Raw genomic sequence first — 15,344 nt, 5'->3', positions numbered from 1 at the left:
TGAGGTATCGAATATATTGCTTGCCCCTACTTATACCTCCCGAGGAGATTACGAATGTAAAATTAGAGAGATTAGAGCGCGCACGGAGGCTTCCAGACAGTCGTTCTTCCCGCGAACCATACGCGACTGGAACAGAAAAAGGAGGTAATGACAGTGGCACGTAAAGTGCCCTCCGCCACACATCGTTGGGTGGTTTGCGGAGTATAAATGTAGATGTAGATGTAAAAACAAACCGTGACTATCATCTGGATAAATAATTGTACGAAAGGGAATGCTGGAAATATACGTCGTGAGGGAATACGGTACCAAAAGTGAAAACAAAAGACCTGTGACCCAAGGAATTAAATGATTCAAATGGCTCTGAGCACTATGGGACTCAACTTCTTAGGTTATCAGTCCCCTAGAACTTAGAACTACTTAAACCTAACTAACCTAAGGACATCACACACACCCATGCCCGAGGCAGGATTCGAACCTGCGACCGTAGCTGTCACGCGGTTCCAGACTGTAGCGCCTAGAACCGCTCGGCCACCCCGGCCGGCCCAAAGGGATTACATTCAAATTTTTAAACAATCAAAATTACTTAGCTACTCCAATGTCTTAGTTTGGGTACCAAGAAAATTAAAACATTCAGATTCTGAAGTAGAGTTTCACACTGTTTACAAGGAGCTGGAAGAGGAAGAATAACCTTTTTTCAAATACGAGGGGTTGGAATTTAAGTAGTGACAAGTATTTATTCACAACCGATACAAAAGAGTTACATGTTTGCACCTGTTACTGTCCTTCAAAGTAGTCACAAGCGTGGTTTAGAGCGCGTTGCCAGCGATGTGGAAGGCATAGTATACCATTAGCAGAGCCTGTTCCGTTGATGGTGCGAATGGAGCGGTTCAAAGTTATGGTGATTCTCGTGTACGACTGTGATGGTGTTATCCTAACGCATTACGTTCCTCCACGGCAAACCGTCAATGCAGAGTATTACTGTTCGTTTTTGGAGCATCACCTGCGACCAGCTTCGCGAAAGAAGCGGCGACACTTTCTGCGCAACGCACGAATCATTTTGCACGACAATGCGCGGGCACATACAGCGCAAACTGTGGCTGCTCTGTTCGGTCGATGGGACTGGGAAGTACTGTACCATCCACCATACTCCTCGGACTTAAGTCCTTGTGACTTTGATTTGACTCCGAAGATGAAGAAACCACTTCGTGCCATTCGCTTCAGAACTATTCCAGAGATTCGACAGGCAGTAGATCGCTTCATTCGCACCATCAACAGAACAGGCTCATTACTACGCCTTCCACATCGCTGGCAACGGGTTCTATACAACGCTGGTGACGACTTTGAAGGACATTAATAGGTGCAAACATGTAACTTCTTTGTATCGGTTGTGAATAAAAAGTTGCCACTATTTAAGTTCCAACCCTCGTGTATCCAAACAACAGCTTTTTTATCTCATAATATACAGACTGGAAATGGAAGAGGATGTGGATGAAGATGAAATGGGAGATATGATACTGCTTGAAGAGTTTGACAGAGCACTGAAAGACCTGAGTCGAAACAAGGACCCGGGAGTAGACCATTCCATTAGAACTACTGACGGCCTTGGGAGAGCCAGTCCTGACAAAACTCGACCATCTGGTGAGCAAGATGTATGAGACTGGCGAAATACCCTCAGAGTTCAAGATGAATATAATAATTCCAATCCCAAAGAAAGCTAGTGTTGGCAGATGTGAAAATTACCGAACTATCAGTTTAATAAGTCACGGCTGCAAAATACTAAAACGAATTCTTTACAGACAAATGGAAAAACTGGTGGAAGCCGACCTCGGGGAAGATCAGTTTGCATTCAGTAGAAATGTTGGAACACATGAGGCAATACTGACCTTACGACTTATCTTAGAAGAAAGATTAAGGAAAGGCAAACCTACGTTTCTAGCATTTGTAGACTTAGAGAAAGCTTTTGACAATGTTGACTGGAATACTCTCTTTCAAATTCTAAAGGTGGCAGGGGCAAATACAGGGAGCGAAAGGCTTTTTACAATTTGTACAGAAACCAGATGGCAGGTATAAGAGTCGAGGGGCACGAAAGGCAAGCAGTGGTTGGGAAGGGAGTGAGACAGGGTTTTAGTCTCTCCCCGATATTATTCAATCTGTATATTGAGCAAGCAGTAAAGGAAACAAAAGAAATATTCGGAGTAGGTATTAAAATCCATGGAGAAGAAATAAAACATTCGAGGTTCGCAGATGACATTGTAATTCTGTCAGACACAGCAAAGGACTTGGAAGAGCAGTTGAACGGAATGGACAGTGTGTTGAAAGGAAGATATAAGATGAACATCAACAAAAGGAAAACGAGGATAATGGAATGTAGTCGAATTAAGTCGGGTGATGCTGAGGGAATTAGATTAGGAAATGAGACACTTAAAGAAGTAAAGGAGTTTTGCAATTTGGGGAGCAAAATAACTGATGATGGTCGAAGTAGAGAGGATATAAAATGTAGACTGTCAATGACAAGGAAAGCGTTTCTGAAGAAGGGAAATTTGTTAACATCGAGTATAGATTTAAGTGTCAGGAAGTCGTTTCTGAAAGTATTTGTATGGAGTGTAGCCATGTATGGAAGTGAAAGTTGGACGATAAATAGTTTGAACAAGAAGAGAATAGAAGCTTTCGAAATGTGGTGCTACAGAAGGATGCTAAAGATTAGATGGGTAGATCACATAACTAATGAGGAGGTATTGAATAGAATTGGGGAGGGGTTTGTGGCACAACGTGACAAGAGGAAGGGACCGGCTGGTAGGACATGTTCTGAGGCATCAGGGGATCACAAATTTAGCATTGGAGGACAGTGTGGAGGGTAAAAATCGTAGAGGGGGACCAAGAGATGAATACACTAAGCAGATTCAGAAGGATGTAGCTTGCAGTAAGTACTGGGAGATGAAGAAGCTTGCACAGGATAGAGTAGCATGGAGAGCGGCATCAAGCCAGTCTCAGGACTGAAGACCACAACAACATCAAGATACAAACAAGAATTACGAAGAGAAATCCAAAATTTAGGCGTCCAGTAGCCCCATGACAGAAAGTGATTGTGTGTTTAAGGTATCGTTGCTACCGGGCCACTCCTTGGCACCAATGTTGCGGCGTCAGAATGCGGTGGTCGCCAAATGATTATGAGGTCCAGCGTAGAGTGGGGTGAGTGGTCCAGCGTACGTCCGGTGTTATCAGTGATAGAGTGTTATCTGTAATAACACTTATTAATCAGGCAGAGATTATAAAGGTATGACTTTCTTCAGAGTTACAATCGGCAGCCAGATGCGAGCACACATCCGGTGAGGGAGTGCTGGTGACTCGTCATTGAATCCCCGTGCCGTGCTGGCTTATTTTGTAATGGTGCTCCGTCGGTGAGCTTACATATTGTTACCTCACTGTGCCCTCCCTGTTAAGTGTCACGTTGGTGCTTGCGTTTCTGTCCGCCCCGTTCCGAGGTCTGTTGCACTGATGCCACGCCCTGTCGAAATAATATCTTCAGTTCCGAGCTCAAGTGAGAGACCTTTAACAAAATGTTAATGCTGCCCTATGAAACTATTCTACTGTGTAACATTCCTCCCCTGTATCAAGAAATTAGTCTCGAATTTTACCCCTGTTTATCCTCTACACTCTTTCTCTCTTGGGAGCTGGCATACATGGGTCGTTTCTTAATTCTGTATTATTATTATCCTAGACTTTTGGTTTGGTGAGCTTATTTTTCATTTACGTCCCATTATCCTTATTTTCTTGGTACAAGTTTTACTAAATTACGATTTTCTTATTCTAAATTTCTTGGTTTACACTGGCTAACCATTCGTTAGGTATCTGATGTGTTGATGGGTCTGGAGGACGGAAACGTCCACATTTGAGACAAAAGTAAAGTACGCATATTGCTATCAGTAATATGGCAAATTAGTGGTTGGCTGATTGGTTACTTCGAGAAAGCGGACCAAACAGCGAGGTCATCGGTCCCATCGGATCAGGAAGGGATGGGGAAGGAAGTCGTCCGTGCCCTTTCAAAGGAACCATCCGGACATTTGCCTGAGGCGATTTTAGGGAAATCACGGACAACCTAAATCAGGATGGCCAGGCGCGGGTTTGAACCGTCGTCCTCCCGAATGCGGGTCCAGTGTGCTAACCACTGCACCACCTCGCTCGGCAAATCTAGTGGTGACAAAGCTTGTAGTTAGCACGTCTCGGCGTCGGTTCTCCTGGTATTGTTGAATATACTGTAACATTTATCCCATGGATATTTTGGCCTGCTAAGAGGCTTTCAATGTGTCTACAGGATGTACGAGATCAGGATTCAGGGTGTTGTCAAAGAATGTAAGGTTCTGTGTTGGTAATACTTCAGACGGTTTCTCTGGCCAATACAATGCCGAGGGAGTGAATGGAGTACAGTCGTACCAAGAAGCGTAGCTGGGATGCAAAAGTTCGTCACCGCTCTCTCACAAGTTTCACCGTTCGTCAAAATATCATTATACTTAACTCTTTCTTTGCAATGCCCTGAGGTTCTCATACACTGCAGAAGTTCATAGTTGAAGTTTCTGGTGCAGATACTGGATACTTCCAATATGCTCCTATATTTTGATAATGAAGCCGTAATGCCGATATTTCTTTCCAATATTCCGTTGCCTTTGTTTTCCCCAAAAACAGCTGCATCTCTTACGTTCATCAATCAGTCTACCCTTCTCTGTAGGTCCCTTATTGACACAAGAGCGTGAGCGTGTCCATGCTGAGAAATAATTAACACCTCTCTCGTCCTTACTTGTACCCATTTTCCCACGACTGCTCGTATCGCAGGATGAGGGTCAACCGTGTAACATCGATACTACGCGTTCATCCCTACCACTGGTAGTCGAACTTCGCTCTGTCCATATTTACTTCAACATTTTCTACGTCATAAAACATTGATGTTTTACTCTGACACTTCTGCCGCGTCTCGAGCTCTGTAGCGAATTCCTTATCTGTTAGTTGTGTCCCTGTCAAGAGGTGTTGTGCCGGGAGTAATATCGAACTTAACTGTCGGTTTACGTTGTGGTGGACTGCTTCCCGTAGTAACACTACATCAACTCTTGCATTATTGAGTCGATCTGCCAATGCTATAAGAGTCTAGCCACTCCTAGTTTGCTATCCACTAAGCTCAGTTGTTTTCGTATTTCATCTAAGTCACTGTTTCACTTATATGTTGGGTGTATTGAGCTAACCCTATGGTTAACTCTCATACCATCCTGGTGTTCAGAATGTCTTGCTCTAAGTTTGAAAACTGCGTCGTATGCCACCTTACTATAGCTTTGGTAGTGTCTGTAACGTTTGCACTTGCCTAACCATGTTATTCAGCTACTGGATATCTCGTCATCTGCTGCCCCAAATACCGTTCTTAAGATTTTCCCTCCTGCGTCCAGCCACTCTCTTTTCCTACGAATTAACGTCTACGGTATGATGTCAGTGATTTGCGTCAGCCGAACTATAAGTTTGCGTTATGACAGTCACAATTCCTTGTATTCACGTTGTACCTCAGTGAGAATTGCGTTACCCTGCACTTCCTTACACTGCTCTATGAATGCTTCCTGGCGTCTACGAACTCTGTTTCTTGTCTCCCACACATAAATCATCAATCTCATGTCCAATGGTAACTCGTTAGCAACACTTCTGGTTGTCGAGAAAACAACGCCCCTGCCTCCGACGGTTGAATGAGAGCGGCATGATTTGCTCTTCAGTTGATGCTGGGCAGCAACATCGGGATTAGCACAACCCATACAGCTTCTGCTGGTGATCTACCTCTTAAGGAAAGGAACTTCCGTCACCCCCTCCCTCCTTCGAAAACTCCTATATACGCTAAAATATCTAAGAGATATTTTTGTTAGCTGACTGTTAACAGCCGTCCAATAATTCATGAAATGCACATATGACCATCAGCTACTCTACTGAAAACCTTGAGGTGCAAACACAGATAAATATAGTGCTGAGAAATATGTTAAGAAATTATAAAGAGGTACAAAACGAACGAAAATACATACAAGATTAAATGCAGTTTAGCTCTCATCTCATTATTTGAAAATGGATAAATCTCAGAGGTTACAATACGTAACAAATTCCAGTATAGTGAGGCTACACAGTACATTTAGAGTGCACTCACAAGGGAAACTCCCCATCGCACCCCCATCAGATTTAGTTATAAGTTGGCACAGTGGATAGGCTTTGAAAAACTGAACACACATCAATCGAGAAAACAGGAAGAAGTTGTGTGGAACTACGAAAAAATAAGCAAAATATACAAACTGAGTAGTCCACGCGCAAGATATGCAACATCAAGGTTAATGTGAGCTCAGGAGCGCCGTGGTCCCGTGGTTAGCGTGAGCAGGTACGGAACGAGAGGTCCTTGGTTCAAGTCTTCCCTCGAGTGAAAAGTTTAATTTTTTATTTTCAGTTTGTGACAAACTCTTATGTTTTCATTACTTTTTTGAGAGTGATTATCACATCCACAAGAAAACCGAAATCGGGTAAGGTAGAAGAATCTTTTTACCCATTCGCCAAGTGTACAAGTTAGGTGGGTTGACAACATATTCCTGTCATGTGACGCACATGCCGTCACCAGTGTCGTGTAGAATATATCAGACGCGTTTTCCTGTGGAGGAATCGGTTGACCTATGACCTTGCGATCAAATATTTTCGGTTTCCATTGGAGAGGCACGTCCTTTCGTCTACTAATCGCACGGTTTACCGGTGCGGTCGCAAAACACAGATACTAAACTTATTACAGTGAACACAGACGTCAATGAACGAACGGACAGGTCATAACTTTGCGAAAATAAAGAAATTAAACTTTTCACGGGAGAGAAGACTTGAACCAAGGACCTCTCGTTCCGCAGCTGTTTACGCTAACCACGGGACCACGGCGCTCCTGAGCTCAATTAACCTTGATGTTGCCTATCTTGCGCATGGACTACTCAGTTTGTATATTTTTCTTATTTTTTCATAGTTCCACACAACTTCCTCCTGTTTTCTCGATTGATCTGTGTTCAGTTTTTCAGGGCCTATCCAGTGTGCCAACTTATATCTAAATCTGAGGGGGGTGCGATGGGGAGGTTCCCTTGTCAGTAGTGGTATCAGTTAACAGGACAATATACCATATGCACTTGTGAGAAAGCTAGAGAAGTAAGTACTATCATGGTACAAATACTGAAGACAAACTGCCTATTGGTTTCTGTCTCGGGTTCTTCGGCCGACGTTCATCTAATGATTTTTCTGACGTTTCGCCAGCACGAGTGGCTGGCATTGTCAAAGATTCATCCTCCATTGCCAGTGGTGAACTGGAGCCGAGCTCGCGGCCGCAGGCTATATGTACCTGGCGCGCCAACGTCCGAGGGCTTCTCCGCGGTCATTTCCGGTGCGGTTCTCCTCTTGCTACCTGCGACGGTCGTTCGCTGCAGTACGGGAAGCCAGGATCCGTTGACCTTAAGGCTTTCCTCTTTCTTGTTCAAACTGTTCGCGTGTTTTTGTATTTCTACAGCTTCTCTAAACAAGCGCGTGTGATAGTGCTTCTCTACAGCCAGAACTTCCGTGTCGGCGAATTTTATTACGTGGTCGGTCTCATTCAGTGCGTGCTCTGCCACGGCCGATTTCTCCACCTGCCCCAACCTGCAATGTCACTTATGCTCTTTGATCCTGGTGTTAATTGATCGTCCAGTCATTCCGACATAAACTTTTCCGCATGTGCATGGTATACGGTATATTCCCGACATTGCAAGTGGGTCTCTTTTCTCCTTCGCCGATCTAAGCAAAAATGGCTAAGCAGGGTTGGCTAGAGGACAAATGTGGAAGGTGGAAGGAGTATACAGAGAGTCTGTACAAGCGCGATGTACTTGAGGGCAATATTATGGAAATGGAAGAGGATCTAGACGAAGATGAAATGGGAGATATGATACTGCGTAAAGAGTTTGACAGAGCACTGAAAGACCTAAATTGAAACAAGGCCCGGGAGTAGACAGCATTCCATTAGAACTACTGATAGCCTTGGGAGAGCCAGCCCTGACAAAACTCTACCAACTGGTGAGCAAGATGTATGAGACAGATGAAATACCCTCAGACTTCAAGAAGAATATAATAATTCCAATCCCAAAGAAAGCAGGTGTTGACAGATGTGAAAATTACCGAACTATCAGTTTAATTAGTCACAGCTGCAAAATACTAACGCGAATTCTTGGAAAAACTGGTAGAATCCGACCTTGGGGAAGATCAGTTTGGATTCTGTAGAAATGTTGGAACACGTGAGGCAATACTGACCCTACGACTTATCTCAGAAGGCAGATTAAGGAAAAGCAAACCTACGTTTCTAGCATTTTTAGACTTAGAGAAAGCTTTTGACAATGTTGACTCGAATACTGTCTTTCAAATTTTGAAGGTGGCAGGGGTAAAATTCAGGGAGCGAAAGGCTATTTACAATTTTTACAGAATCAAGATGACAGTTATAAGAGTCGAGGGGCATGAAAGGGAAGCGGTGGTGGGGAAGGGAGTGAGACAGGGTTGTAGCCTATCCCCAATGTTATTCAATCTGTATACTGAGCAACAGTAACGGAAACAAAAGAAAAATTCGGAGTAGGAATTAAAATCCATGGAGAAGAAATAAAAACTTTGAGGTTCGCCGATGATATTGTAATTCTGTCAGAGACAGCAAAGGAGCTGCAAGAGCAGTTGAACGGAATGCACAGTGTCTTGAAAGGAGGGTATAAAATGAACATCAACAAAAACAAAACGAGGATAATGGAATGAAGTCGAATGAAATCGGATGATGCTGAGGGAATTAGATTAGGATATGAGACACTGAAAGTAGTAAATGAGTTTTGCTATTTGGGGAGCAAAGTAACTGATGATAGTAGAAGAAGAGAGGGTATAAAATGTAGATTGGCAATGGCAAGGAAAGCGTTTCTGAAGAAGAGAAATTTATTAACATTGAGTACAGATTAAGTATCAGTAAGTCGTTTCTGGAAGTATTTGTATGGAGTGTAGCCACGTATGGAAGTGAAACGTGGACGATAAATAGTTTGCTTTTGAAATGTGGTGCTACAGAAAATGTCAAAGATTAGATGGGTAGATCACATAACTAATGATGAGATATTGAATAAAATTGGGGAGAAGAGAAATTTGTGGCACAACTTACCTCTAAGAAGGGAGCGGTTGGTAGGACATGTTCTGAGGCATAAAGGGATAACCACTTTAGTATTGGAGGGCAGTGTGGAGGGTAAAAATCGTAGAGGAAGACCAAGAGATGAATCCACTAAGCAGATTCAGAAGGATGTAGGTTGCAGTAGGTACTGGGAGATGAAGAAGCTTGCACAGGACAGAGTAGCATGGAGAGCTGCATCAAACCAGTCTCTGGACTGAATACCGCAACAACAACGATGTCCTGACCTTAACTGTGTGTTTTTACGTTTTTTTTTGTAATGTTAACCAGCTGTTCTTAATATCCGTTACTTAAAGACCCCACCCCCCGTCGATCCATTACTGGGTTTCTCTCTATGATTTAGCCTGGAGTGGTCGCGCGTCGTCTGACAGATGCCAGCTACACTTCATTAACTCACTGTTGTTCAACCGATACACTGGCCGACGTGTGGTGCCATCTACCTTTCAGTTAACTAAATACAGACGTTTTCAGCTCATCAATATCGCATTAGTCGTCGTACAGTGTTGGAGGGAAGAGAGTGTTTCCGGAGCTGCATCGCTGGAATCTACCAGATGCCACGCGACCTTTGCCGTTACTGGAGGTATATATTAAATTTTTTATGTAATGTAGTAGTTTATAATAATTGTTAGTAGCAGCTGTTGCTAACAGATATTTTTTTACCTTCAGATCCAACATAACTTCGCAGAAGACCTACAATTTGGCAAATGAACGTGATAGGGAAATTGTACTCCGACTGTTGTTCGAGGAAAATGATGAATCGGATGATGAGTTTGATATTTATAGTCATGTGGAAGAAGACAATGTGGAAATAAGAGAAGAAGATTCGAACACTGAGCAAGACGTGGACTCCAGTCAGAGTGACAGTGACGAATATGTTGATGAATGTTTTGTAGGAAGAAGCACATCCAGAAAATGGTCAAAAGTGAGTCCCCCCAAAAATGTTAGTATTCTACGACAAACGTTGTTACTAATTTACCAGAAGTGAAAGGAACCGCTAAGAATGTGGTGTCACTGCCAGACACCACACGTGCTAGGTGGTAGCTTAAATCGGCCGCGGTCCTGTAGTACATGTCGGACCCGCGTGTCGCCACTGTGTGATCGCAAACCTAGCGCCACCACAAGGCAGGTCTCGAGAGACTGACTCGAACTCAGCCCAGTTGTACGGACGACAGAGCTAGCGACTAGACGTACGAAGCCTTTCTCTCTCATTAGCCGAGAGACAGAATAGCCTTCAGCTAAGTTAATGGCTACGAACTAGCAAGGCGCCATTAGCCTTACAGTGATTGTAATTAGAGTCTCACTTGTGTTCACCATAGAGATGTACAAGAAGACATTAAAGATAAGTATATGAGAAGCTCCGTTCTTTTCTTCATAGCATTAATTACGTATCCTGTTCCAGTACTTCACGCCCGTCTGCGTTAGTCTCGCGTGCCCTTTAAGCCACCTCTATCTACAAGGTGTTGGCCCAGCTGCCGACACATCAAAGAATGCCAGAACACCGATGGAATGTAGGGAATTATTTTTCGATGGTGATATACTTTCTAGTATTCTTGTTCACTCAAATAAAAAGATTTATGAAGTACCCAAAAATTATTCCAGATAAAGGGATGCTCAACTGACAGGCATATCTGAAGTAAAAGCTGTTTCAGGAAAATTGTATTTATGTGCTGCGAGTAAAGATAACCATACTAACACCCAAGATATTTGGGCAGGCAATAAAATCGGAATTGAGTTATGTCGTTTGATAATGACTGAAAAACGATTTAGATTCCTATCGTATTGCTTGAGGTTCGGAAACAAGGATATCTGAGAGGAAACGAAGAAGTTGGATAAATCTTCCGCCATATGTGAGGTGTTTTCTTCCTTTGTGGAAAATTGTGAAAATGCTTATTCTTTTGGGGAGTACTGTACTATTGATGAAAAGCTGGATGCTTTCAGAGGCAAGTGTTTCTTCAGACAGTACATCCTAGCAAACCAAGTAAGTATGGGCTGAAAATATTTGCTTTGGTGGATGCTAGGATGTATTACGCAGCCAACCTGGAAATTTACTCTGGTAAGCAGCCTACAGGGCCATTTGTAATTAGAAACAAACCAACAGATGTGAAACCGTGCGGCTTCCCCCCGTCGGAGGTTCGGTTCCTCCCTCGGGCATGGGTGTGTGTGTCGTCCTTAGCGTGAGTTAGTTTAAGTTAGATTAAGTAGTGTGTAAGCTTAGGGACCGATAACCTCAGACGTTTGGTCCCATAAGACCTTACCACAAATTTCCAATCATCTCGCCGGAGGTTCGAGTCCTCCCTCGGGCATGGGTGTGTGTGTTGTTCTTAGCATAAGTTACTTTAAGTTAGTTTAAGTAGCGTGTAAGAGCAGGGACCGATGACCTCAGCAGTTTGGTCCCTTAGAAATTCACACGCATTTGAACATTTTTTGTTGTGAAAACGTTTCACTAATGAGATCTCAGGAACTGGACATAGTATAACTGTAGACAATTGGTTCACACCATTAGAATTAGCTGATTACTTGCTTCAGTAGAATCTTCCTCTGGTTGGAACCATGAGGAAGAATAAACCTGAGATTCCGCCAGAGTTTAAGCAAACAAGAAACAGGGAAATAAGAACAACATTGTTTGTGTTTCAGAAAAACTCAACTCTAATGTCATATGTCGCCAAGAAAAACAAGACGGTTCAGATACTATCCACAATGCATCACGATAACGCAACTGATGCCAGTTCTGGCGATAAGAAAAAGCCACAAACGATAACATTTTATAATGGAACCAAATCAGGAGTTGATACTGTCGATCCGCTATGCAGCATTTACAATGTGTCAAGAAAAACCAACAATGGTCAATGGTGATCTTTTATGCCATGATGAACATTGCAGATATAAATTCAAATAACAGCAGCACCAGGCGCAGTGAGTTTCTGAAACTTCTGGCACGTAATCTAGCTTACGATCACTTGCGTCAACGTTCTCAGTGCTTGTCGTTGCCAAGAAATCTCAGACAAGATATTCAGAATCTTTTTCCAGATGCAGGCGCTGTCCAGCCTGTAGTAGGGGACACAAGCTCAAAAAGACAAAGGTGCTGCGAATGCGGTCATTCAGAAAACCAGTACACTAAGTGCAGATGCCGCAGCTATAAGACATTTTTGTGTTCAGAACATGCACAGCAAGTATGCACTGACTGCTGAGAGTAATGCTCACTGAATGTCATATTTCTGTTATGCAATTTTTTGACAAGTGTATGATACGTTTCACCTTTGTGATGAAAGGCATTAAAAATTGCATAAAGTGAGTATTGGAACTACACCGTTTCTACCCCAAAGTATCGTTATCCAAGATGACAGCGATGACGTCATCCAAGATGGCGGATTTTGGCGGGAAGCTTGAATTTTGGCGGGAAAGTGCCACTCCCCCCTGGCCCAGAAAAATGACGAGAAGTTCATATTCCAACATGATAATGCGCCACGCCAAGAAAAATGGCGGGAAAAAGGGACTTGTCTTTATTATGTAACCAGTTTCAAGCATGTGTGTTCTCCACGAGCTCTAGACCCCAACTGGCTTAGCTGATATCGTCGCCAGCAGAGAGCGCCACCTTGATGTCATCCAAGATGGCGTATTTTGGCGGGAAGAAGGTCAATTGTGCTACCTCCACTAACCTAACCCCCCCCCCCCCCCCCCAGGAAATGGCAGGAAGTTCAAATTCCAAGATGATAATGCGTCACACCTAGGAAAATGGAAGGAAAAATGTACTTGTCCTTATTATTTAACCAATTTCAAGCAGATGTGTTCGCCACTGAGTCTGGACTGCAACTGACTTAGTTCATATCCGTGCCATCAGAAGTTGCCACAGTGACGTCATCCAAGATGGCGACAGTGACGTCAAGATGGCTGCACCCAGTGTATCCACCACATGGCTTGGTACACAGAGGACGCTGTCTTGACGTCAGCTGAGTACCATTATCCAAGATAGACTGGAATTGGCAGTGCACATTCAGTCTTTGCTGAGCTGTCGTTGTCAAACCATCGTCATGCGTTCGATCATCGAGATGAATGTGAAGGATAGAGCAGCTTTCAATAGCTGCATTACATGTAGACATTCGATGGAGGACGGTAGCCACAGTTCACTACATCACGTATGGAAGAGTATGATAATGGAGGAGTGTAGGTGGAATAAGTACAAGAATTCTGTTCAGCAGATTTCGGCATTGCAGAGGGATGGAGCCAGGATGCATATTATAGCACTCTCTGTCTGTATTTCAGATTTAAGGGTATTAATGTTTGTGCGTAGTTCAATACCTTTTCCTGACTGTTTTAAGACTTTGTTTAAATCACCAATATCGTAGGCACCAGGTTGTATTTGTAGAATCTCCTTCCGATGGTCGATTTCCAGATTCAGTTTATTGTTGCTTTTTGTGATATTTGGAATGCTGTTATACGTCTCCAGACCATTCAGTGCAGTACTCCAGTCCCCTGAACTTAAATCAATCGGCGGAGAGTAATTTGCACGTAATACTGATCCTCTCTCTTTTAAAGTCAGAGTGTACGACATTGCATCTAAACGTGAAATGATGGGCGTGCGTTCAGTGATGACTCTTTTATATGTGTGGATGTTCGCACACCGGCTCTTACGAGGAGAGGAGAAATCGCGCATTCCAGACTTCTCACCGCTCGGTCTAAATATAGCGCGCATTCCAGAGGTTCGCTGATACAGGCAAAAGCTAATTTTCCATGGCTGTGATGAGGTACATAACGCAGAGATGCCCACACAGGTATGTGTTAAAGTCCTGATATCGCCGGAAATTGTAGAAAATACTTCTTTTGCTGGTGAAGTACCGTTGTAATTCTTCAGGCTGCTGTAAATCCCCAAATGAATCGAAATATTGTACTGTATTTGCAGGACTTTTTTTATTTGTGAAGCGGCCTAGTCCTTTCCTGTATGGTTTCAAGTAGAGACCCTTTCCGATAGCTGCTGCTTCCATGGCCCGATTATGTCTTCTGGCTTCCTCTAGTTGCGCTTGTGCATTCTGTGCGTTTTTGACCGTTTTGGCTACAGCTGCAGCCCCACGTGTAAGTGAACCTACCGCCGACAGAGCTGCAAGGGCTGGAACTATGAACGGAATAATTCCACCTGTTGTCTTTGGTAGTGGTAGGACCCTAGGTGGTTTAATTGCAGTCTTCTTTTTCTACAAAATTTGTGCCGAACTGGTGCTGGATAAATTCCCTTCAGACGGCGAGAAAACCAGTCTTTTGTGGTTTAACAGAAAACAGTTTAAGGGAGCCACTGATGTCTCTGTGAATTGACATGCCCCAAAGCAAGTATACAAACGTAAAACAGAGGTCTTCAATGTACAAAAAGGTTCACTCACCACAACAGGTTGTGCTGGTACTGCTAAACGGCGCTATAGACGTAGCTTCACTACCACCAAACTCCTGTGATAGCAGCCACGTCTGACACCAATGATGTGACCCACCCACTCCCAGGCAACAATGCTGCGGCGTCAGAGTGCTGAGCCAAGAGCGAAGGTTAGTGGTCCAGCGCACGTCCGAAGGCGTCAGTGATACAGTGTTATCTGAGGAGCAGAGTTTACGAAGATACGACTGCCTTCACAGCTGCTCTTGCCAGCCAGGCGCGAGGACAAATGCCGTCAAGGAGCATTCTTATCACAGATTCTTCCTTAAGCTTCTTATGTCTTTCTTTTGTCTTTGCTTCCTTATCTCGAAGATCTTGTTTCTTTTTTGCTTTTGTTTTTACCAGCACAATTTTAAATAGCGAGCTTGAAACTTTTTCAGACTTATGTGCATTGACTTTTGCACTTCGGCAAGAGGTGAATATCAGAAAGCTGAGCGGTTATTTTCTTCTTTCCGTTGCCTTTAGTGCCAACGGCCTTGCCACATTGGTAAAATCAGTTCCCGTCAGATCACTTGTCGGGCTTGGCTAGCACCTGGATGGGTGACTCCCGGGTCAGCCGAGTGATGTTGGCAAGCACGGTGCACTCAGCCCTTGTGAAGCCAAATGAGGAGCTACTCGACTGAGAGGTAAAGGTTCCGATCACGAAAGCTGACAACGGTTGTGCGTTCAGTGTGGTGATCACATGCTTCTCCATGTCCGCATCCACTGATGCCTATAGCCTGGGGG

General features: G+C 43.7%; 1 protein-coding gene across 1 annotated transcript in view; it reads right to left on the bottom strand.

Annotated features, from left to right (window-relative positions):
• Positions 1 to 14,801, bottom strand: part of LOC126198879 (probable 4-coumarate--CoA ligase 1) — a 143,361-nt gene extending 128,560 nt beyond the window's left edge. Inside the window, exon 1 of the mRNA XM_049935483.1 lies at positions 14,575 to 14,801. The gene's annotated coding sequence lies outside the window, so the exon portion shown is untranslated. The remainder of the gene's footprint in view (positions 1 to 14,574) is intronic.
• Positions 14,802 to 15,344: the final 543 nt, after the last annotated feature.

Source organism: Schistocerca nitens, chromosome 8 (genome assembly GCF_023898315.1).
Source record: "Schistocerca nitens isolate TAMUIC-IGC-003100 chromosome 8, iqSchNite1.1, whole genome shotgun sequence".
NCBI classification, from domain to species: Eukaryota; Metazoa; Arthropoda; class Insecta; order Orthoptera; family Acrididae; genus Schistocerca; species Schistocerca nitens.
The sequence above is the reverse complement of the archived record's forward strand: the minus strand, read 5'-3'. Positions and strand labels throughout refer to the sequence as shown.